Source organism: Taudactylus pleione, unplaced genomic scaffold (genome assembly GCF_031769625.1).
Source record: "Taudactylus pleione unplaced genomic scaffold, aTauple2 ptg000017l, whole genome shotgun sequence".
Classification (NCBI taxonomy): Eukaryota; Metazoa; Chordata; class Amphibia; order Anura; family Myobatrachidae; genus Taudactylus; species Taudactylus pleione.
This window is the reverse complement of record NW_028284419.1, coordinates 18,033,314-18,056,416: the sequence shown is the minus strand read 5'-3', so window position 1 is coordinate 18,056,416 and position 23,103 is coordinate 18,033,314. Positions and strand designations below refer to the sequence as shown.

At 45.8% G+C, this 23,103-nt stretch overlaps 1 protein-coding gene across 1 annotated transcript in view; it reads right to left on the bottom strand.

Moving 5' to 3' along the window:
* The window catches only part of LOC148540838 (volume-regulated anion channel subunit LRRC8C), a 68,465-nt gene extending 45,630 nt beyond the window's left edge, over positions 1–22,835 (bottom strand). Inside the window, exon 1 of the mRNA XM_088482237.1 lies at positions 22,698–22,835. The gene's annotated coding sequence lies outside the window, so the exon portion shown is untranslated. The remainder of the gene's footprint in view (positions 1–22,697) is intronic.
* Between the last annotated feature and the right edge of the window lie 268 nt (positions 22,836–23,103).

The window sequence follows — 23,103 nt, the reverse complement described above, 5'->3', positions numbered from 1 at the left end:
AACTTGTACCAGAGTGATGGGAAGAGAAGAGTATGGAGAAGGAAAGGAACTGATCATGATCCAAAACATACCACCTCATCAGTGAAGCATGGTGGTGGTAGTGTCATGTTGTGGGCATATATGTCTGCCAATGGAACTGGTTCCCTTGTATTTATTGATGATGTGACTGCTGACAAAAGCAGCAGAATTAACTCTGAAGTGCTTCGGGCAATATTATATGCTCATATTCAGTCAAATGCTTCAGAACTCATTGGACGGCGCTTCACAGTGCAGATGGACAATGACCGGAAGCATACTGCAAAAGCAACCAAACAGTTTTTTAAGACGAAAAAGTGGAATGTTATGCAATGGCCAAGTCAATCCCCTGACCTGAATCTGATTGAGCATGCATTTCACTTGATGAAGACAAAACTGAAGGGAAAATGCCCCAAGAACAAACAGGAACTGAAGACATTTGCAGTAGAGGCCTGGCAGAGCATCACCAGGGATGAAACCCAGCGTCTGGTGATGTCTATGCGTTCCAGACTTCAGGCTGTAATTGCCTGCAAAGTATTTGCAACAAAGTATTAAAAAGTGAAAGTTAGATTTAGGATTATTTAGTTTGTCCCATTACTTTTGGCCCCTTAAAAAGTGGGAGGCACATATAGAAACCGTTGTAATTCCTACACCGTTCACCTGATTTGGATGTAATTACCTTCAAATTAAATCTGAAAGTCTGCAGTTAAAGCACATCTTGTTTGTTTCATTTCAAAGCCATTGTGGTGGTGAACAGAGGCCAAAATATGAAAATTCTGTCAATGTCCCCATATTTATGCACCTGACATATATATATATATATATATATATATATATATATATATCCAAATACAGAGCAGCAGCGGGCGGCACTCAGAGAAACTTATCAAAAATGACACGGACACACCGTGAATCCAGTCATATATAATACATATACATACACACACACATATGTACATTTGCAGTAAGTATATACAGTGTGTATGCGTGTGTGTATATATCATACTTGCCTACTCTCCCGGAAGTAGCAGGAATCTCCCAAATTTGCGGACATTCCCCTGCACCCCCGGAAGAGTAGGCAGCCCTCTCGCATCTTGCCCACTTCCTAGTGAAGTGGGTACTATAAGGAAGATAATCCCGCGAATCACAGGTAAACAGTACACAGTAAAGGGGCGGAGCCAATATGACGTATTTTCTAAGAAAATTATGTCATATTGGTCCTGCCCCTCTCGATTAACCCGCTATTCACGGCAATCTCCCATGAGGGACGAAGCCTAGTGACGCTCTGCCCCCCCACCTCAAGCCAGTTGCGTTCTCTCCTCCGGTCTGCTCCTGGAGGGGAGACTGAAAATGTAGGCAAGTATTATATATATATATATATATATATATATATATATATATATATATATATATATATATATATGGCCTCTACCTTCTTGTGGCTCTCCTTACTTTACTTTCACCTACTTCTTACCCCCCACTAGGGCACCTAACACTTGGTTGCTTAAGTTCTGTTGCATATCTAGGTGTTACGGTCACTTATGCATCAATGTATATTATCCATTTCCTTGTCCTATCGCATGCGGCCGGCGGTATTTCATACCCATTCCGTGTCCATGCAATAGGGAAGATAGATTGAATAGTGTGAATGACTGAAATATTCTCTGTAGAGCGCTCTGGAATATGTGTATGTATATATATATATATATATATATATATATATATATATAATAACTGGTAATAAGTAATTAAATGAATAATATATTTTTCAACTAGTTTCTAAAATTGGTAATTGGTCCATACAGAGATCCATTTTTAGAAGGATGTAAGCGAGCAATCTAATTATTTGTATTATTGTGTCCTCGTCTTTTTTTTTTTTGGATCTGCCACTAAGCATATCTATGAATAGCAGATGGTGGTAGGAAATGTATCATTTCCTAGATGAGGATATTCATAACACAGAGAGTAGTAGCACAACTCCAGTAACCATTCTGACCTTGGATTGAACATGTAGAAGCAAGATTCTATTTCCTTGAAAGGCAAAGTAGTGTTTTAAACAATGTGTGGTGATTATTATAATTATTATTAGTTACTTATATAGAGCCAGCATATTTCTGTTGCACTTTACATTTGGATGCATTAATAGAACAAAACTGAGTAATAATAATAACAACAGACACAGAGGTAAGGGGATGTAGTTCATATCCTGGCGGTCGGTATGCCGATGCTCAGAATGCCGGCACCGGAATCCCGACACGTCAGAATCCCGGCAACCAGCATCCCGACAAACGGGATCCCGACAGTAAGCAATGGGGTTAGGGGGAGGGTAAGGGATCATGGTTAGGCACTAGGGGGAGGGTTAGGGATCATGGTTAGGCACTAGGGGGAGGGTTAAGGTTAGGCTGCAGGGGGAGGGTTAGGTTTAGGCTACGTCGAGGGAGGGTTAGGTTTAGGGGTAGGGTTAGTGTTCGTATAATTACCTGCAAGTGTCAGCCATGTATCCCAGTCGGGATGCCAGCATCGGGATTCTGACCGCCGGGATCCTGAGCACCAGAATCCCATACCCTACCCGAGGTAAGAGGGCCTGCTCATAAGCTTACAATCTATAGGGGAATAGATTGCAGAGGTTCTTGGTGGGTTGTATGATCCAGTCACACAGGAATGTTGGCCTAGGGTCAGAAGGATGTGTAAGTGATGAAAGAGAAAATATGTAAAGTAATGTGTGGACTGTATAGAAGGGATTTAATTGGGTAGGCTAACCTGTAAAGCAGGGATGGGGTACATTTTTTCTGCTGAGGGCCACTTTGATATATACAACACAATTTGAGGGCCCGGTGCAGGTCACGCCCCCTCCGTGTGACGTCACACGGGGGCAGGGTCACAATCGCTGGTGTGCTGTAAGGGCAGCGGTGTGATCGTCTGAAGCGCCCTAAGGACGATCCAGGCGGCACTACTGCATAGATTCTGGCTGCAGGCACCCTGCTAGCCAGTGAGACTAGCAGAAAAAGTTCCGGCTCCGAAGGCCAGACCAAATGATTTTGCGGGCCTTATACGGCCTCCGGGCCTGTGGTTCCACATCCATGCTATAAAGATTATGTGGGTGGTTCTGGAATATGATAAGCTTTTCTGAAGAGGTGAGTTTTCAGGGAAGGCTTGCAGGTTTGGAGACTAGAGGAAATTCTTATTGTGTGTGAGAGAGCAGAGTGGGTGCAGCTTCAAAAAAGTCGTGTAACCGTGCATGGGAGTAGATTAGAGACGCAGATCTTGTGCAGACCAGAGAGGTCAGATTGAGAGCTATTTTAGCGAAGATATGTATGTTATGTTGGTGTAGTTTGGTTAATAGCCTTATGTGATCTAATTTTATATTTTTACACTTCAATAAACATTGAGCAAAATATATGGCACAGGTAGGTAGCCACGGCTCTCTGAAAATGTACAATCATTAACTTTCAGGTGGAGTTTTATTACTCATGCATAGCTTTAGTAATGTGAAAGATTAGCCAAGACTCCAATGGATAGTGGCAAAATAATTGTGCAAAAATGAGGCTGAATGACAAGGTACAGAGGGGTAAATATATATTTCTGTGGAAACACTGATATCAGGGTCTTCTTTTTTTAAATGACACTTTTACAGTAATATCAATTATTTTGTATTACATCTGAAATAAATATGTAATAGTGATATAAATCCCACTTACTGATCTGTTTTTTCCAGGGAGGGCTGACTGTCAGAAGTCATAAAGAAAGGGGCTTACTAGGTTGGAAATGTGCCCATTCGTTATTGCTGGACTAATGAGTGTGGTCTACTAACACTTCCTCTGATGAACCTGTCATTGCGGGTGAAGAAACGCATCAGCCTAGTGTTGAAGAAAGATTTTTTTTCTCCAACAAGACTGCTCTGATTGCGTGCTGTTGGTAACTGGAGAAGAGACACTTTGAGGATTCATGCTTTTGTGTGCAGAAAAGCTGTTAAAGTGAGACAACTTGTGCAGTTTGTTTGATATATTGGAAGCTGGACTAAGTGCTACAAGACTGCTAAGTGAATCTGAATATGCATGCACATAATACTCCTATACACAGGCAGGACTATTACGTGAGTCTGTATGCACACATTGGTTCCATACGCTGGTGGTAGGACACAATGCTTATTGTTAAAATTTGGATGGTGATACAGTTTTCTATCTTGTAGTGGGACACATTATCCCTTTAGAGTGGATGATGCATGGATACATGTAGGCGATAATGGACTGCCCTAATTACTATTAAAGAACAGTACTATCCATCTGTGAAACGCAAGACTCCAGCGTCTGAGTCTCTGATTTGTTTTATAGCAATAAACAATATAAACCTGAGGTTTTATAGAATCAGAATTGTGCAGTCATGCTTGTTACCACATCCTAATTGCAGCATCTCCCCACACCCATACACAACAGGCATAGCCTCTGGCACACAAACACACAAAGAAACAACATGCTGGGGTACACACATACATACATCCATACATACATAATAGTAGTTTTAGACAATTGTTTCCCCAGCAGACAATGGGCATAGCCTGGAATGCAAAACACACACAAAGCAACAAATTATATAATTTATTACCATATCTATTATAACACCTGTACTGTTGTATACATATTATGTGTAAGATTTGTTATTAGACATTAATGATAGTATTCTGCATTTATGTTATGTATGAAGCTATAGCTAGTTGCAGTATACATGAATGGTATGAATATCATTGTTACCATGAATTTAGATCAGGAAATTCATTTTCTTTCTTAGTTAAGCTGTGATTTACCTTTGAAGTTATACTAATAATACTCATTATTAAATTGTCATTAGCACACTTGGGGCCTGATTCAGACCCACTCGCAAGCGGCTGTCCGCTCGCAAGTGGGTCGATGTTGTGCTCTGCGCATGCGCACGACGGCGGGAGCTCCGTCGTGCGCATGCGCCAGACGCGACGAGCGAAGGACTTTCCTTCGCTCGTTGTGTCTGATCAAAGGGGGCGTGCTGTCGATGTTGATTGACAGCACGCCCCCTTTGGTGGGCGTGCCTCCCTGACGGGGGTGTTCCCACGGGAACGCCTCCCGTCAGAAGCCGGCCCACTAGTGATGTCAGTGGGAGTGATTTTGGCTCTGATAGAGCCAAAATCACTCCGGGGCTTGCGGTTGAAAACCTCAACCGCAGGCTCCGGCTCGCAGTTTCGATGGTCGCGATGGTCAAGACCATCGCGGCCAACAAACTGCACGCTCGTATAGGCTGTGGGTGGTGACCCACAGCTATACGAGCGTCCAGGAGGACGCTCCATTTTTATGGAGGGCGGCCCTCATTCACAGCGTGCGCTCTGCTCAGAGCGTACGGCTCTGAATGAGGGCCTTGCTTCACTATTATACCTCCCTATACTTTAACATAAGACAAATCTTAAAAAAAAAAAAAAAAACAGGGGCATGTATAAATTAACCACTGCTATGCAATACACAGCTTGGGCTTTTACTGCGTGCAATGAGGTTAGCAATTTCTGAGTAAGGTCAGACCTTGTGCAAGTGTGCGTGAGGCTCCGATTGTACTCAATGTTACCGATGGTCTCGCAGTCTTCCTAAGTATTACCAGTCTTCCTAAGTATTACAGATGTGTGTAAGGTAAAGTGGGCGTCCTTATGTAAGGCTGCGTATGGCATTGTGATTGCAATCATTAGCATATCTTCACAGTGAGACTGCGTGCGTAATCGCTATTGCGATCGCAATAGCGATCCTTACTGAATCAGGCCCAGAGACAGCTATTGTGCTATAAGAAATAACAGGAAAATTAAATTAAAGGACAAGTGATTGGCAGGTATAACATATAATTTTCACATATTCTAAACAATATAGCCAACGTCTATAAACATCACTGCTAACATAAGCTGTTGCAGTGATTCACATACAATGTAGACAGTTCTTACACAATACCAAGTTCTGGGACAGCCATTTATAGGCTAAGGGGGTCATTCAGACCCGCTCGCGAGCGTCAGGACGCTCGCAAGTGGGTCGATGTTCCCCACTGCGCATGCACACGACGGAGGGAGCTCCGTCGTGCGCATGCGCGAGACCCGGCGAGCGACGGGCTCACCATCGCTCCGGGTCTCGCACCAAAGGGGGCGTGCTGTCGATGTTGATTGACAGCACGCCCCCTTTGGTGGGCGTGCCGGGGGCGTGCCTGCCAGACGGAGGTGTTCCCATGGGAACGCCTAGCGTCTCAAGCCGGCCCCACTGACATCACTAGTGATGTCAGTGGGAGTGATTTTGGCTCTGATAGAGCCAAAATCACTCAAGGGCTTGCGGCAGCGAGACCCTACCGCAGGGTCTCCGTCGCAAGCCCGATGGTCGCGATGGTCAAGACCATCGCGACCATCATCATGGACGCTCGCTATAGCTGTGGGTGGTAACCCACAGCTATGCGAGCGTCCCATGAGGACGCTCCAATAAAAGGTAGGAGGGCCCTGATTCAGAGCGAGCGCTCTGGTCAGAGCGTTCAGCTCTGAATCAGGCCCTAAGACCAATCCACATTGTCCTAGGAATATCACATGACACTACAAATCTGTTACAGAAATGTTTCTCACACGCTGTTTTGTTATTGTCCATAGCATATTTATTTCACTGAACACTTCATTTTTGTCCAGAAAGTGCAAAAGCAAATACCAATTGGTGTGATATTGAAGGTCATTTCATGAGCAAAAGTCTGCAATGGGATGTAGTTATGAGACCGGCGGCCGGTCTCTTTTCTCCTATTCAAAGGAGAAAAGGGCAACAGCTATTTTAATTACATAAAGAAATAGTCCCAAGCATTAGGGTGGGAACATAGGAGAATGTGTTGAGCTTATTGAATATTTTGCCAAAATATGGTGGCCGCAGCACTGAATGGCTTGTAAAATAGCAACACTGGAGTGGGCTAAGGATGAAAAGAAGAATGATTTAATGGGATGTAGTTACTATCCTGGTGGTTATGCACTAGGGGGAGGGTTAGGCTGTGGGAGGGTTAGGCTACGGGGGGAGGGTAAGGGGTTAGGTTTACAGTACTTACCTAATTGGGTCAGGATTCTGACTGTTGGGATACCGCTGTCTGTATTGTGACCGCCGGGATCCCGACTGCCGGGATCCATTACCCAACCCTTTTTATCTTGTGAGTTTATAATAATAAAAATAGTGATTGGGAAAAACATTTATAATTAGTACTTCAGCTACATTTGAAAGCTTTCAATGGGTTAGATTGTTTTTGTGGGACAGTGTATGATCAATGCATGTGGTGATGTTTGTCTAACAGTGCAGTACTTTGCCTGTGTTTATATTTATCTCACGTTTTTCATTAAAGTTAATTATAAATCGGGGGCAGTCTCATGCTGCAGCCAAATTACACTCAACAAACTGCTGGATGTGACAAGACCACACACAGGGAGACGCTAGTCATAGGCTGAGTCCTGTGGCTTTTTGCAGATCACTCCATTATTTTTAATATCTGATTAACTTTAATATGGTTTTTAACTTATAATGCAGTCACCATTCTTTTAATACGGCCTTTTATATCTTTGTATTCAACTTCTCATTCATTTATTTGTCTCCGCCTGAACGTTATACTTCCATTACTTGCACACCCTGCCGGACGTAACCTACACAGTGCGCACCAGATGGCTGCCTCAGATGGTTCTTTCTTGGGCAGGATGAACAAACATGTGGATCTATTCATTCAGTGCATTTCATATTACAAACATTTCAGACTCCTGTATATGTTATTGCAGAACTGCAGGACTGTTTGCTGTATTTGCTATTCCCTGTTTTGTACCATGTATTTCCACCACACTGTATGATATACTGGTGTGCTATACCTCCACTGAAGTACATGGGCAGGATGTACTTCACGTGGATCTATTCATACAGGCTATATCATACTATCACACACGTGTCAGTCTTCCCATATATGCCTTGGGTACTTGTACGGCTTTTCTCCCACAGTGTAACCTTCGTAGTGCACCCAACATGGCTGCCTCACCCGGTACACTCGTGGATGGGAAGAAACATGCATGGACCTGATGATTATGGTGGGTCCCTACTCCTAGCGTCAGGACTCTGCAACCACCCATTTTGTGTCATACCTTCTAGACGTAACCCATTCCACCCAGGGTATTCCTACGAAGTGCGCCCAAGACGGCAGCCTCATCTGGTACTGTTCGTAGGTGGAATATGTAACCCATGGAAGTTATTTCCCAAAATGTCTGCACCAAACCTGCAAAATGCTTATTGTACTCTCTAGGTTTCGGTTGTTTTTAATTATCTCTGAGTGGCTTTCTATTTTCTGCAATACCAAATCCTTGTACAATGTACCATGTTTTCTGATGTCTGTAAAGCGACTTTGAGTCCTATGGGAGAAAAGCGCTATATAAATAAAATGATTATTATTATTATTATTATTATTATTATATAATCTCTTAGGATAAGACTGACCATTTTATTGCACATTTATCAATCACCTACATGCACTTCTGTAACTTATATAGTAATTGAAAACATAATGAAATTCCTTTACTGCTACTTCGCTGTCTTATATTCTACTCAACATTTGCATGAGAAGCTAACAAATATTAAAGAATCTTTAGGGCTTATTCTGTGAGAAGGGACTCAAACTGCAGCTCAGATGGATCATCTGCCATATTATTCTCACCCAAGATTTTTAAATCCTTTAGTCTGTTAATATTGGTTAGACAGGTTATTAGTGAACTCGGCTATGACAGAGAATGGGTTCTGCTCAATGGGCATAATTGCTAGCACCCAGAATAATACAGCATGTGATACATTTTGTTTAACATTGTGTTTCTCAAAGTTAATTAACAATTTACCTTAAACAACAAAAATATAACAATATGGAAATCAGTTTTTTTTTAACTGCGTTCAAATATAAATTTTTCATTAATGCTTTAGATTTTTATAATGACTGGAACTGCTAACGTTTACTTTTATTTTTGTCTTTTATCTAGATTCCTGACCTCACTTCATAAAGTGCAACACTCCACAAGCCATAAAAATCTTGGCAGAGGTAAACAAGTGAGTAAATATATTGGAAAGCCATAAAGCTGAATGCACGCACTGCAGCTATAACACTTCCTTTGATATAAATGACTGCAGTAAAGTAATAGGACCTTCCCTTGAGAATATCTGCTCTTCATTCTTCCAAAGAGATTATAGCAGAGATGATGATGTATATAAAACTAAAAAATAAACGAGGCATATTGTTTACTTTAACTAAAACTTCTAAAAGAGGCTCAACAAAGGAATCTTCTGTTTCTCATTAGCAGACTCCAGTTCTAAATCCAAATCAAACTTCTGTTTTAGGTGTAAACAAGACAGTCAAGGTCTCACACCAGTCCCTTCAGAACATCTTCAAAGAGAGGATATATTTCACTATAAGCGACTGACTAGTAGAATTGCTGAGGATGGTAGTTCAACAACAGTATGAAAGCCAAATCTTAAATAGCTTGAAAGGGTGTGTAGCCGCATGCATCTAAATCATAAACGTGGTACCCACTTTGCTAGATAGTCATATGTCTCCCAACATGGAGACATATGACTATAATATGTGTAATATGCACAGGGATGGACAGATAGCTATATTAGCATATGTTAGTCCGTAGGCTGCTGCAACAGATGCACATTCGGACGCGTCTGCGTCCGATTCAGAATCAGCCCCACAGAGAGCGATCTGCACTGTCCTTCATACGGTTCCTTATTGCCACCTCTCCATATCAAGGATTTGATTGATATATTTGTCTGGGGTTTATATTAGAGCTGTGGGGATTTAGATACATGTATTGGTACTGTTGTTACAGTTTAAATATATTAAATTATTGCTACATAATTGTATTGACATGATTCTAATTTATTGTGATGTCTTTTATGCATTGAACATTCATCATTAGAGTGTTGATATATGCTAAAATATATTTTTATTAAACCAGGGCTTGACAAATCCCGGGGGCCAGGTCGCCATGGCTACCAGATTTTGCTGCCTGGCTACTAAATTTTGCAGTGAGGGAGGAAGCAGATCCTCATCAGCTCCGGCGGAGATTCGTGCCTATAGTATTGCGGTGTTCATATTATGCACAGGAGTGCATGTGCTGAGTGTCGCCTGCGGTGCTTGCTGTGCCTCTCTCCATCCCGGCCTGTGCTGACAACTCCTCTCCATCCTGGCCTGCTCTGATCCCTGCTGTCTGTCCCAGTCTATGCTGATCATCCTGTATGTCCCGGCTATCTACTGTCTCCTATCTCCGGCTGCATAGAGCTCTCCGGTTGTAGCGTCTATGGTGTGACCACGAGGGGAGGAGGGTTTTGTTGTACTATCTGGCACCATAATTTTATGTGAAATGTGGTCTGTTATTACTGGAGGGTGGGGGGTGGAGCAGGGGAGCTGTGCAGAGCAGTGAGGGGGCCTTCATTTTACTGTATCTATTCAACTGCTACTATAGTGTGTATAACAGTTGCATAACACTCAGAGCTGTGCTCCTTTTTCACTCCTGTAATTTTTTTGGAGGGACGGTGGTCTGGCTCCTACAATTTCATCCTGGCTCCTAGATTTTAGAAAAATTTGTCAAGCCCTGTATTAAACTGTGGGTACATTTTCTCATTTTCACAGTGCTGTTTTTGAAGTACTAATTTTGCTATCGCAGTTGAACTCCGTGCGTACGCAATATTGTGATCCGTAGTGAATCAGGCCTTAAGTACCTCTATAACAAAAAATAGATCTTATTTATGTGTTATTTACACCCAGCGCCTTCCCGTGCTTGCCGTCTGCACACTCCTTCCCTGTACCCTCCCCCTGACCATAAAATAATATCTGCAGCAGGTGGGTGGTGAGTGGGGATTTTCTCAAGCCAGCCCCTGTGCGGCCGCACTGACAGAACATGCCTGGAGCCGGCCCTGCCTGCTATTTACAAAATCTCAGCGGGCGCCCGGCAAATGGACTCCAGCCTGGCGCCTCCCAGCAGTGCAGGGCTGACTGGCTGGGTAAGGTGGGCTGGAGGAGGAGGAACTTGTTCCGCCTTCAAATAGAACTGACGGAACGCGGCTCCGCCCCTTTCCGGCCCACTTTAATCCCTGCACATACATCTAGCCTCCCTGCGCATTAAACAGCCCTTCTAGTCGCGCCATGTTTTGGCATGACTCTGTAGAGCTGAGCGTCTTTTTGTGCGACTCTTTACCTTAAAATGCATCTTAATTATGCAATGATGCAAACAGAACGCACAAGCAGCTTCTGCTGATTTAAATGATATGCAACATGCCTATGTTCTATGGGCCTGATTCAGACCCGCCCGCAATCGCTATGCACTCGCGAACGGGTCGATGTTAGGCCACTGCGCATGCGCACGCCGGAGCCAGCTCAGACGTGCGCATGCGTGAGACAGGTCTAGCAACTGGCGCTCCGTCGCTCCGGGTCTTGTACCAAAAGGAGGCGGCTGTGATTTTGATCGACAGCTCGCACCATTTTGGGGGCGTGGCGTGGGGGGTAGCTTCATAAACGGAGGTGTTCCCATGCGAACGCCTGCCGTTTGTGGGCGGCCAGTCACCAGTGATGTCAGTGGGAGAGCTTCCGGCTCTATTAGAGCCAGAAGCTCTCTGGGGCTTGCGGCCACGAGACCCTACCATAAGGGTCTCGTTGCAAGCCCGATGGTCGCGATGGTCTTGACCATCGCGACCATCATCCTGGCCATTCGCAATAGCTGTGGGTGGCCACCCACAGCTATGCGAGCTGCCAGGAGGCCGCTCCAAAAAAAAAAAACGCCCTGATTCAGAGCGAGCGCTCTCTCAGAGCGTCCGGCTCTGAATCAGAGCCTATGTGCGAATGCGGGTGTATCTGCATGCAAAATGCTACTTTACAGTGTCACAGCCACTGACACTGTAACATAGCATTTTGCATGCAGATGCACCCACAATCGCACATGGAACATAGGCATGCTGCATATCATGTAAATCAGCAGAAGCTTGTGCATTCTAGTCGCAATGCTGTGCGAATAAGACGCATTTGAAGGTAAAAGGTCAAAACAAAAGACACTCTGTGCTACCGAGTCACAAGGCGCTCATGCTTTATGTGCAACACGACTTGTATGTGGACACATTTGTAGACCCCTATATGAGATGATGCGTCAAGTGTGACCTGGTTTAAAGCTTCCTAAGCACCTGACAATGCATCATCTGGTTTTCCCACTCATACACCATTTCTGATATGTGGTGGCAATGTAGCTCTGTTAACGCATACTATTTTCTACAGGAAACAAAGAATGTAGGTGCATACTCTAAGGACCTCATTCAGACTCACTCGCAAGCGGGTCGATGTTTACGCCCTGCGCACACGCAGCGGCCACACTGCGCGTGTGCAAGCCCCGGCGCGAGAAAGAAATTTTATCGCTCCGGAGCTCACTACAAAAGGGGTGGCTGTCGATGTTGATCGACAGCTTGACCCATTTTGTAGGCGTGGCAGGGGGGTTGTTTTACAAAGGAACGCCTGCCGTTTTGTGGGCGGCCGCACTGACATCAGCAGTGATGTCAGTGGGGAGCTTCCTGCTTGATCAGAGCAGGAAGCTCCCTGGGGCTTGCGGTTGCTGAGACCCAACCTTAGGGTCTCGTCGCAAGCCCCGATGGTCGCGATAGTCGCGATTGTCTTGACCATCAATCTGGTCGGTCACTAAAGCTGTGGGTGGTAACCCACAGCTTAGCTAGCGACCAGGAGGCCACACTTCAAAAGCCAAGCGGCCGCCCTCATTTAGAGCGACCGCTCGCATTCTGCGAGCGCCTCTGAATGAGGACTTAAGGGCCTGATTCAGACTCGCTCGCAAGCGCATTGCGCTCGCAAGTGGGTCGATGGTGGCCCAGTGCGCACGCGCGGCGTGTGCACTGCGCGTGCATGAGCCCCGGAGCAAGCGCAAAAAGCGTTCGCTCCGGAACTCACTACAAAAGGGGCGGCTGTCGATGTTGATCGACAGCTCGCCCAATTTTGTAGGCGTGGTGGGGGGGTGGCTTCACAAATGGAGGCATTCCCATGCGAACGCCTGCCGTTTGTGGGCGGCCCCACTGACATCACCAGTGATGTCAGTGAGAGAGCTTCCGGCTCTATTTGAGCCAGAAGCTCTCTGGGGCTTACGGCCACGAGACCCTACCACAAGGGTGTCGTCGCAAGCAAAATGGTCGCGATGGTCTTGACCATCGCGACCATCATCATGGCCGCTCGCAATAGCTGTGGATAGTAACCCACAGCTATGCGAACGGCCAAGAGGCCGCAATTAAAAAAAAACTGTGCCCGCCCTGTTTCAGAGCGAGCGCTCGCTTTTTGCGAGCGCCTCTGAATAAGGCCCTAAGAACAATGATAGTATACTATTTTCTGCAGGGAACAAAGGGCCTGATTCAGACCCACTCGCAAGCGGCTGATGTTGTGCACTGCGCATGCGCACGACGGCGGGAGCTCCGTCGTGCGCATGCGCCAGACGCGCCGAGCGAAGGACTTTCCTTCGCTCGTTGTGTCTGATCAAAGGGGGCGTGCTGTCGATGTTGATTTACAGCACGCCCCCTTTGGTGGGCGTGCCTCCCTGATGGGGGCGTTCCCAAGGGAACGCCTACCGTCAGAAGCCGGCCCACTGACATCACTAGTGATGTCAGTGGGAGTGATTTTGGCTCTGATAGAGCCAAAATCACTCCGGGCCTTGCGGTTGAAAAACTCAACCGCAGGCTCCGGCTCGCAGTGGCGATGGTCGCGATGGTCAAGACCATCGCGGTCATCAAACTGCACGCTCGTATAGGCTGTGGGTGGTGACCCACAGCTATACAAGCGTCCAGGAGGACGCTCCATAATTATGGAGGGCGGCCCTCATTCAGAGCGTGCGCTCTGCGAAGAGCGTACGGCTCTGAATGAGGGCCAAAGAATGCAGGTGCATACTCTAAGTACTAAGAACAATGGGCCTGATTCAGACCCACTCGCGAGCGGCTGTCCGCTCGCAAGTGGGTCGATGGTCTGCACTGAGCATGCGCACGACGGAGGGAGCTCCGTCGTGCGCATGCGCCAGACACGACGAGCGAAGGACTTTCCTTCGCTCGTTGTGTCCGATCAAAGGGGGCGTGCTGTCAATGTTGATTGACAGCACGCCCCCTTTGGTGGGCGTGCCGGGGGCGTGCCTCCCTGACGGGGGCGTTCCCACGGGAACGCCTCCCGTCAGAAGCCGGCCCACTGACATCACTAGTGATGTCAGTGGGAGTGATTTTGGCTCTGATAGAGCCAAAATCACTCCGGAGCTTGCGGTTGAAAACCTCAACCGCAGGCTCCGGCTCGCAATTTCGATGGTCGCGATGGTCACGACCATCGCGGCCATCAAAATGCACGCTCGTATAGCCTGTGGGTGGTGACCCACAGCTATACGAGCGTCCAGGAGGATGCTCCATGAAAATGGAGCCCGGCCCTCATGCAGAGCGTGCGCTCTGCTCAGAGCGTACGGCTCTGAATGAGGGCCAATGATAGTATACTATTTTCTGCAGGGAACAAAGGGCCTGATTCAGAGCCGGACGCTCTGACGATAGCACTCGCTCTGAATCAGGGCCCTCCTACCTAAAAATGGAGCGGCCTCCTGGCCGCTCGCATAGCTGTGGGTGACCACCCACAGCTTATGCGAGCGGCCAAAAAGATGGTCACGATGGTCAAGACCATCTCGACCATCGGGCTTGCGACGAGACCCTGCGGTAGGGTCTCGGTCACCGCAAGCCCTGGAGTGATTTTGGCTCTATCAGAGCCAAAATCACTCCCACTGACATCACTAGTGATGTCAGTGGGGCCGGACCCAGACGGTAGGCGTTCCCATGGAACGCCTCCGTCTGGCAGCCACGCCCCCGGCACACCCACCAAAGGGGGCGTGCTGTCACTCAACATCGACAGCACGCCCCCTTTGGTGCAAGACCCGGAGCGACAGCTTGGCTGTCGCTATCTGGGTCTCGCGCATGCGCACGACGGAGCTCACGCGGTCGTGCGCATGCGCACTAGGGCACCATCCACCCGCTTGCGAGCGCTCAGCGCTCATGAGCCGGTCTGAATCAGGCCCAAAGAATGCAGGTGCATACTCTAAGTGCTAAGAACAATGATAGTATACTATTTTCTGCAGGTGCATACTCTAAGTACTAAGAACAATGATAGTATACTATTTTCTGCAGGGAACAAAGAATACAGGTGCATACTCTAAGTACTAAGAACAATGATAGTATACTATTTTCTGCAGGTGCATACTCTAAGTACTAAGAACAATGATAGTATACTATTTTCTGCAGTGAACAAAGATTGCAGGTGCATACTCTAAGTACTAAGAACAATGGCCCTCATTCAGAGCCACTCGTAAGCGGCAGCTCGTTCGCTCCGAGCGATGTTTGCCAAACTGCGCATGCGTACGGATCGTTATACGCATGCGCGAACCAGTCAGTGCGGCCGAAATTCATGTGCTCGCAAAATAGCGAATGCCTGCTAATTTGAGTGACAGGATGAGGCGTATGTGGGTGGTAACAGGGGAAGGTGCTTGAAAACGGGGAGTGGAAATCAGAACGCAGGCGTGCTTAAAGGTCAAAACGGGCATTTTATGGGTGTGCATATTTAAAACAGCAGCGTCATTGACCACGTCACTGGGTTTTTTTTAGCCAGAACTGCTCGCAAAATTGTGGTAGCAAAAACCAACCACAAGAATAGCGAGCAGCTCATACCCTGGTCGATGTACTCGATTAATCTAATAAATAGCAGACATGACGTAGGATGCGAGCGGCCAGGGGGCGTAGTTTCCCAAAAAACGACCGCAAGTTTTGTTCGCTCGTTCAGACCTAGAGGCGTAAACAGACCGCAAACAGCGAACGGTTCATTTGAATAGCCACACCTATTTTCTGGACGAGCGAGCGCAAATAGCGACCGGCTCTGAATCAGGGCCAAAGATTGCAGGTGCATACTCTAAGTACTAAGAACAATGGGCCTGATTCAGAGCCGTTCGCTATTTGTGGTCGCTCGTTTAAAAACAAGGGGTGGCTATTCAAATGATCCGTACGCACATTGCAGTCTGTTCACACCTCTAAGTCTGAACGAGCGAGCAAAACATACGCTCGTTTATTTGTTAAAAACGCCCCCTGGCCGCTCGCATCCTACGTCATGTCCGCTATTTATTAGATTAATCGAGTACATCGACCAGCGTATGAACTGCTCGCTATTCTTGTGGTTGGTGTTTGCTACCACAAATTTGCGAGCAGTTCTGGCTATAAAATAACCCAGTGACGTGGTCAATGACGCTGCTGTTTTAAATATGCACACCCATAAAACGCCCGTTTTGACCTTTAAGCACGCCTGCGTTCGGATCTCCACTCCCCATTTTCAAGCACCTTCCCCTGTTACCACCCACATACGCCTCATTCTGTCACTCAAAATAGCAGGCCCTCGCTATATTGCGTACCAACGATTTTCGGCCGCACTGACTGGTTCGCGCATGCGTACTAAAAACCGTACGCATGCGCAGATGTGCAAACATCGCTCGGAACGAGCGTACTGCCGCTAACGAGCGGCTCTGAATGAGGGCCAATGATAGTATACTATTTTCTGCAGGGAACAAAGAATACAGGTGCATACTCTAAGTACTAAGAACAATGATATATATTTAAAACTTGCAGAAAATAGTATACTATTTCCTCTGTCCAGTTTCAAACAAGTATTAGTCTGTATTAGTTCTATTTTTACTGTGTCTCTGTTAGAATATAAATTTGAATAATATATATCCTTTCCATTCTATCACAGACAACGGAAGCCACATTCTACATCTTTTCAAAAACAAAGCCTATCACTTACTGCTGTGAATTTTCCAACAAGCACACGGTAGCAGATGCAGCGTTGACCAGTTTGCGGAGCTCATCTTGTTTGCTTTCCACTGTGTATACTTAGAAACGAAGCTTATGTCAGTAAGGGGTAATGCAGAGTCACACGCAAATCAGTCGCATCTCCAGAAGGTGTGTAATAGGGCATTCTCACTGAGGCTATATGCAGTGAGGGAGTTTCAATGGAATTGTGGGCTATGCAGCATTATGTATACGCATAGATAAGACAGCTTTTGAACCAAGGATAGGGCTGGTGTACGTGCGTACTGATGATGATGGCCATCAAACCAAGCAAATCTGTACTCTGGCTCAGAATTACGGAAAAGAGACACAGGTTTGATGGATATATTACATAAATTAGACACTTTAGTTATTTATTACACACTAGTATTTGTGACTTATCTCTTGCTAAGTTACTAGTGTGGCTGCCCCCCTGTGTCTCTTTCTTCTAAGCACCTTGCCTATCTCTACAACACCTGTCTCATCTTTGTCCCTGCAATCTTCCCCTCTCTCTGTTCTGTACCCTCCCCCCATTGGGTGGGGTGGGGGTTTGTGGATGGGGCTGTGGAGGTATTGCAGTGGGGGAGTGTCCAGAAGATTGCGCAGGGGCCACGCCAATGACTTGAAGGTTTCTTCGCTCACCGTACCATCTCTGTCTCTCATCTCCCCCCCCTCCTCTATCTCTCTTTCATATCGTTCCCTTTCCCCCAAAATCTGTCTTTCATACCAGTCTGTTTGTTCTAAGTTGGCGCAAAAACGACTGAACAGCTTTTCATGAAAACAGCATCATTTTGTTTCACCTCCATCCGTCAAGTTAAAGCTGAGCAATAAAATAACAATATTTGATGACATCATCAATGCAAGTAATAGGTGTAGCACCATGTGCGCGGCCGGGGAGGGGTGTGGGGAGAGCCGCTTTCGGTCCAAATTCGTTTGTGTAGAATAGGCTACATAGCAGTCTGTGCACAGGGCACACAGGGACATTGGTGTGAGTGGTGGGTGTATAGGATATGCTACATAGCATTCTGTGCACAGGGCACACAGGGACATTGGTGTGAGTGGTGGGTGTATAGGATAGGCTACATAGCAGTCTGTGCACAGGGCACACAGTGACATTGGTGTGAGTGGTGGGTGTATAGGATATGCTACATAGCAGTCTGTGCACAGGGCACACAGTGACATTGGTGTGAGTGGTGGGTGTATAGGATAGGCTACATAGCAGTCTGTGCACAGGGCACACAGTGACATTGGTGTGAGTGGTGAGTGTATAGGATAGGCTACATAGCAGTCTGTGCACAGGGCACACAGTGACATTGGTGTGAGTGGTGGGTGAATAGGATAGGCTACATAACATTCTGTGCACAGGGCACACAGTGGCATTGGTGTGAGTGGTGGGTGTATAGGATATGCTACATAGCAGTCTGTGCACAGGGCACACAGGGACATTGGTGTGAGTGGTGGGTGTATAGGATATGCTACATAGCAGACTGTGCACAGGGCACACAGGGACATTGGTGTGAGTGGTGGGTGTATAGGATATGCTACATAGCAGTCTGTGCACAGGGCACACAGTGACATTGGTGTGAGTGGTGGGTGTATAGGATAGGCTACAAAGCATTCTGTGCACAGGGCACACAGGGACATTGGTGTGAGTGGTGGGTGTATAGGATAGGCTACATAGCAGTCTGTGCACAGGGCACACAGGGACATTGGTGTGAGTGGTGGGTGAATAGGATAGGCTACATAGCATTCTGTGCACAGGGCACACAGGGACATTGGTGTGAGTGGTGGGTGTATAGGATAGGCTACATAGCAGTCTGTGCACAGGGCACACAGGGACATTGGTGTGAGTGGTGGGTGTATAGGATAGGCTACATAGCATTCTGTGCACAGGGCACACAGGGACATTGGTGTGAGTGGTGGGTGAATAGGATAGGCTACATAGCATTCTGTGCACAGGGCACACAGTGCCATTGGTGTGAGTGGTGGGTGAAGGCGCTGGCGCTGCTGGTCACATAAGCCACTCCCACGACAGGGCCCCTATGCAAAGCAATACAACTAGAACAACTCAAATGTTGGCAGAAGCGATTTCATTGTGGGTAACAGCTAGTCCTAGATATACAGTATGTACTTCCCACCAGTTTCAGAGGTTCTGAGTTAAACAAATAGCTACTTTAGGTTTTGGTGAGTGTTGGATTCTACAATGCCCAGTTTATAATGCTCCTTTTCACCGACAAGGTAAATGATACCCAGAATTGTCCCTCACAAAATTAAAATGGTTTGAATGGAGTTTTTCAGTGATTGTTAAATACTTCAAAGGGCATATAAAATACTTTCAAATGTCACCTGGGATAGTTTTTCATTGCATTTAATCATATCCAGGCACACAAATCTTTTACTTTCCTAATGATCATGCCCTGAACTGGTGTGTGTGTCCAAGGGTCCAATGCTTAGTCTCCATGGCAACTGCAAAGGGCTGATTTTGTGAATCAGCATGGATGTGGTCATAGGAATAGTGAATAGGGACTGAAGGAAACGGATACACTAGTCAGGATTTCTGAATGTCACTTCCCAGCGTCACTGCTTGTTGTGTCTGAACACACGGCTGCATGACTCTGTGCTCTGAATGTGTGGGACTTATTTTCTGGGAAATACAAGACTGTATATTCAGCTCCTTTATAATTCTATAATGGTATTAACTGTATCTGCAATAAGTTATTCTATAATAGCTCATTCACCCATTTGTGTTGGAGAGCGGATTACAATGCATAGAATCATACAATTTAGTGATACATTGTCAGCACGTTTTTAATGTGCTTTTCATATTTTGAGCTGTTACAACCTATTGTACTAGTAGCGCACGTTAACGTATGACAAATATAGTGTGCTGCGTTCTAAAATTTTACACAAGGCATATAAAAGGGCAATGGTGAAACAAAACATTAGTGGTGAACAAGCTGCAGTGACATTAGATAGTGGATCACCAATTATATCAAAAAGGCAAATTGGACATTAAAATAAATAATATTAATACTAATTTGTTGCTGTGAGCCATTGTATATAACAGTTAATTAGGTAGTACACATGCGCATACTCCATTCACTCTCCACTGTGCAACAATCCTATGAGACCGTTCTGAATAGATAAATAACCAAGTGGTTCTGATCAGTAGTAAAAGCTACATCTGTATTATGTATTCTGTATTATGGAGTCACAAGATGTTTAAAGTTAAACATAGTAAAGCTGAACTTTGACACCACTGACAATTTAGTAAATTAATATTATTCTGTCTTTATATAGTTATCAGTGGTTCTGTACAATCAGGGAATACAATTCAAATTATAAGGGCCCATTTATCAATGTATATTTGAGGTATTAACCACAAATATCTCCGATACCTGCTGTGATCCCTCCATTCCCGCAGGCAGCCACATCCCCCACAGGTTTCTATGGGGGATGTGATGCTGCCAAATTTACCAACATCATTGGCCTCCGCAGCTAAAGCCATCTGAAGATGGCGTTAGCCACTGTAGCCTATGAGCTACACTGCGCATAATTAGCTGGTGGAGGGTCCCTCCGGAACCCTACCCGGCTATGGCGGCCATGCATGTGCAGTCAGCGTAACTGTGCATGTGCAGCAGCCCTGGCAGCTCTGCGGGCACATCACAGGGATGGGCTTCTTTCAGAGCCTGTGTCCCTGCAAGTCCCGGATGATACATCCGGGCGATATTATCGCATATTGCAATGTGATCATGGGCGGTAATGTCATGCCCAGTTTGCAATGCAATGGTCGATCATTAATAAATGGGGGCCATAATGACAAGCAAAATATTCAGTGAAACCAAAAGGTGAAGAACTCCTAATTACAACCTCACATATATATAATGATATCATATAGCTTATTTGTTTGATATCTTCTCTAAGCAATAGGTAGGTCACTGGCAGCTTTATAGATAAGCTGGGACTACAAATCCAACTATGTCATGTCAACAATTAGTGAGCCACAGCTGGCAAAGTTGGAGGTATTCGGAGGTAGCTTGGAGAGAGATAAACTTATGAGAGATAATGTACCAATCAATCAGCTTCTAAATAAAATGACAATTAGGAGCTGATTGGTTAACACTTTAGTTCTCACAATTTTATCTTTCTCCGAGCCCTGATAAATACCCCCTGTAAGATCAATCACCATGTAGTTCTTCCATACTCTGTTGAACCTGTGACTATGAGAAAGTTACTGTGCCCATCTGAATCAAGCACCAGAATCTAGTTGTAAATGAAATGGAAAAGGAATTTCTGGGAGTTAATGTGCTGAGCACATACAGTACAGCAGTGTAAATTCCACTCATGAAATATGATATACACTAGTAACATTACTGCACAGGTAACTGTATACCATACCACCATGCAAAGACAGCAGATGCAGTGACACACTAAATACAGTTATTAATCTTGTACGTCTGTTCTGTTTGTAACCCAAATTCCTTAAAAACTTAATAATTCACTTTATCTACCTGCAGACACACAACACAATGTGGCTACAGACGCCACACAGCAAAACATACTGGCCTTGCACAAGGACAACGCTATGTAATTAGATAGGTTGGTATATTACATAGTTGCCAACTGCCCCTAATTTTCAGCAATGGTCCCAGGTTTTAAAGAATTGTCCCAGGAATTTGTAGTCCCTGGAAATGTATATGTCAGTACTGAGCTAGTGTAAAGTACAATTTGTATCACTCAGAAAATGTCATGCCATTAGCCCTATTTTATTCTACTGAACATTTAATGGAGTATATAAAAATGGAAAAGATATTATAAGGAAGCTCAGTGCAAACACCATGACTGATACAGTAGTACATTAGATCCTATTATGCTGAGATCTTCCATTTACAGATGTGACAACATAACCATTGCTCAAATGCGCCAAATAGCCCCATTTGGCACACCACAGACTTAGGAGTCGTGCCAAGTCTCCCACCAGATACTGTTTTCTCCCAAAATATGCGTCTCAGTCATTTCGCTAAAGCGACAAAAGTAAAATGCCAAGGTCCACTGTCTACTGGTGTTGGCATTTAATGTACTTCTGTGTGCGACAAAATCACTAATCTGGGTAATAAAAGGCTAAAGACAGAGAGAGATCCACGCCGTACCTCAAGCCATGTATCGTAGCTGCGACTTTATACCAATGTATTATCCTAGTCTGGCTGGTACGCTGTGGGTGACTTAACGTGTGGCTACTATGCAAATAAGACGCAAAATTTAGGAAAAAAGTATTTACAGGGGATCGCTACTCGTGGCGGAGTGTCTAAGTCACAGCAAGCTTCTTGCTCCATATGGGGCAAAAACACTAGGTGCCCATCAGTAGCAGCAAAGTGGTTTTTAAACTATTGCCAGCTATGCACTGCCTAATTCTGCTGTGTGTTACCAGTCTCAGAGCAGGCATGATGATGTAGGTAGCAATGTAGCTCAGTCCCTTGAAGGACATTTCAACACATGAATCTGTGCGATTCACTCAGCTCACCGTAATTGTATCTAGAATATTAGGAAACTCCCCTGATTCCTTTACATCTCTAATAACGGTGCAGTCCCCAGTACAGGCTCAGTCCCTGGGCATCACAGTGACCAGCATGGCATGGCATTCTGCTGTAGGTATAGTGCTGTGCAGGGCATCGCAGTGACCAGCATGTCATGGCATTCTGCTGTAGGTATAGTGCAGGGCATCGCAGCACTGCAACCCCTATATACACGCCCAGCAAAGTTTCCAGAGCTGCAGCTGCCATCACTCACCCTGATCCTGGCTGTAGAAGAGTCTGGGCAATCAGCTTGTCTTCATGTCTCCCTGTGTGACCCTATGGTAGTGAATGAGCTGCTTGCGGGATGCTTCCCTGTGACCCAGCCTACTGCCTCTCTCTCTCTCTCCTAACTCCAGCAGCTTTTCCTGCCTTTCTCCTGCATTACGCCGGCGCAGATGCACATCCCAGCAGTGACGCACATACGCCCCCACCCCGCTGCTGCCACCAGACAGGGAGGAGGGGGGCTAGAGGGGGGTCCTTGCTCAGGACATGAACAGCCACAGAAGACCTGCCCCTTGTAGTCATGCGAAAACATTAATGTGCCATGAAGATGCAGGGTGTGGGGGCTGATATAAATAGATAACAATATGAGGAAGAGTATGGGCTATTATTATACAAAT